Source organism: Lontra canadensis, unplaced genomic scaffold (assembly GCF_010015895.1).
Source record: "Lontra canadensis isolate GAN:19392208 unplaced genomic scaffold, GSC_riverotter_1.0 scaffold31, whole genome shotgun sequence".
NCBI classification, from domain to species: domain Eukaryota; kingdom Metazoa; phylum Chordata; class Mammalia; order Carnivora; family Mustelidae; genus Lontra; species Lontra canadensis.
This window is the reverse complement of record NW_022631025.1, coordinates 453196-456080: the sequence shown is the minus strand read 5'-3', so window position 1 is coordinate 456080 and position 2885 is coordinate 453196. Positions and strand designations below refer to the sequence as shown.

Sequence of the window (2885 nt, the reverse complement as noted above, 5' to 3'; positions counted from 1 at the left end):
AATCCAATCGTGCCCTGGGACATCCAGCATCCGGCCACACCGCAGACTTCCAGGTGTTTCGGAACTTGCCTTTCCAGGGGCACCCCAGGCTCCAATGAGTGTCCTGTTGTATCTGCTCATTGACCTCTCTTAATAAAATGGAGGCCCTCCCGGCCCCCGGGAGCTCGCTGTATGACCCCGACTTTCTGAAGGGCCAGTTTCGCGGTCTAGTGAGGGCGGCTGTAGGCGAAGGCCCCACCTCCTGACTGTATCTGGCTGTTTTGTTGTGGAACTGCTTCCCTCACTCCTTTATCCTGGATTTATCCGTAACCCAGAAGGCAGCTAGAAAGGCTCATTCAACTCGGGCTCACCCCTTTGAAGAAGGACACTTCCTAAGGGCTAGCATGAAGCTCCCATCATTCCAAGGAGGAGGGGCCGCAGTCGCATGGGCTGTCGGAGGGGCTCTGCTCGGAGCTGCCCACACCCATCGTGCCCCCCCTCCCACACAGGGAAGCCGGGGGTCCGAGCGGGGATGTGCGGGCACCCTGCCAGCTCCCCTCAGAGCCTCAAAGGGAAACGTTCTAAGAAGCAATATCCCAGGCAGTGACATTTCAGATAAATACAGAGAAGCTACGAAAATTGAGCAAGTCGGTGTAGAAAATCAGCAGTTTGAATGTCTGACGTCAGCAAGGGGAGCGCCCAAATCCTAGTGTGAACGCGTCTGCTCCCAGTTCACTCCTGTGGTCGTGCTCAGGGCTCTGGGACAGCAAGGTCCTCCCCCTCTGGCTTCTCCTTCTGAGTGTCGTGCCCAGGCCCTTCTGGCTCCCCAGTGCGGACGCTGGGGTTGCTGTCCCGGGTACCGTCTCTCTGCTCCCACCAGGCCCTCCCGGGATGTTCTCACCCACAAACGCGGCTTCAACTGCAGCCTGTGTGCTGTGAGTCCTACATCTCAGTACTGGGGTTTTCCACAGAAACTGAAACAGAACCTGTAGGATGTGTGTTTATTTAGAGCTACGTACGCGCATATATCTGCACGACAGATACATATCCCGTGTGTGGGAGAGAGATGGGGAGAGAGCTTTATTACGAGGATTGGCTCCTGCAGTCATGGAGGCTGGGGAGTCCTAACATCTGCTGTGCAAGCTGGAGACCCAGGACCCTGCGGCGTACGGTCCAGTCCGAGTCCCCACACCTGAGACTCGGGGACTATTGGCATAATTCCCAGCCCAAGGACAGGAGCCCGTATCCCAGGCCTTCCGCCGATTGACTGAGGCCCACCCACATTGGGGAGGGCAACCTGCTTTATTTTTTAAGTGGACTCCTTATTCCAGTGTCAAGCTACGTGGAAATACCCTCACAGATGCGCTCAGAAACATTTAGCCAAGTGCCTGGGCGCCCTTGGATCCAGTCCAGCTGCCACAGAAAGTGCAGCATAACAGCCCGTGTACGTGGCCTCTCGGCCCCTGTGACCACTCCTGCGCCCCTGGAGTGTTGAAAACAACATCGCGTTGCAACACTGAGCTCGCTCTGCAACTCAGCTCTTTCCAAGAATAGCTCCTTTAATGTGTGTCACTACTCAGGTGTTTCAAGCTTCTTCCTGCTTTAGGAAAAACACGAACAAAAAAGATCTCTGCCTGTTAAACTTTGCCCAATCTGATCATTTGAACAGTTCTCCTCGGCCTCTCGGATGACCTCCTCCTCCTTCTTCCGCTCCTGGTGTCCCAGAGTGGGGACAAGTGTTCCAAAGTGGTGGGAGAAGAAAGCATGAGGGTGGCCATGGCTGTCCTGGTCTCCTCTGGCATTGGGAGCAGGCTCTGTGCGCACCTGCAGCTTCTAGAGTGTTCCGTCCTGGCGTCCCCGACAACCTCCTAGGTTCCTTCCTGGGGAAGAAGACAGCATTGGACACGAAACAGAATGTGACCACACCGGGGAGCAGCCACAGCCGGGCGGCCCTACAAGGTTCTGGGCTATTCCACCTCCTTTAAAATAGAAACAAAACAAACAAAAAAACAAACCGAAAACCTGAAGAGGAAGGCGATCAGGATACAAACGGATGCGGGAACACGCCTGATGTATTTTCAGATCTTCTCAGTATCTTTCCCACCGAAAATCTAACACAGAGTTGGCCAGCTTTTGTTTTAAGGAAAACTCTTTTGAGGCAGAGGTCCTCCGCGCATCTGTGCCCCGTCCCCCAGCAAAGAAATCATCTGTGCATCGTGCCCGCGCAGGTGAGAATCTCATTCTGTTCAGCTCCGCTCTGTTCAAACAACACGACTCACACAGAGTGTTTTACGTGTGTCCAGTCTGACGTCGGTAAGAACGGCGACCGGTCACGCAGAGGGATAATCGTTTTGCCTTCTCGGGCACCCCACGGGAAAACCTGTGCGGTGGCCCCGGGGTCACTGTAGCCGCGGCCAGGAGCTTCCCTACGTGTTGAACGTAACTCTGCAGCCGCGTGGAAGCCTATTTAACCGTCGCAGGTGGGAAAGGGAGCGGAACTGTGGACAGTGGCGAGGAGAACCTTGCCCAAGGTCCTACCTCGAGCAGGGACTGGGGCGGGAGCTCGCCCTCGGCTTTTCCTGCTTCCTGCCTGTGACCCTCCTCCGAGGCCGTTGTCCGGAGGACGCTGTTCTGTTGACCCCGCGCTGTCACGTCCACGGACAGTCTCTGCCCCCGTGTCCGCACCTCTGGGATCTGTTCTCTCTCCCGGGCCCTTTGTCAAAGCTACTCACCGTGTCTTGATTTCTTTGGATTTTGCAGCTTCCGTCCCATCTCTCTGCTCCACCGCGCTCACTGTCCGGAGCACAGAACCAGACCGTGGGCTTTGCCGTGTGGCTTCTTTGCGGAGCAGCGTGTCACGGTTCCTGTCATCTCAAAATGAAGTCTATTTTTAAAACTAAGTTTTG

General features: G+C 55.5%; 1 pseudogene; it reads right to left on the bottom strand.

Annotated features, from left to right (window-relative positions):
* Positions 1–1281: 1281 nt before the first annotated feature.
* On the bottom strand, positions 1282–2220 carry LOC116873084 (annotated as a pseudogene).
* Between the last annotated feature and the right edge of the window lie 665 nt (positions 2221–2885).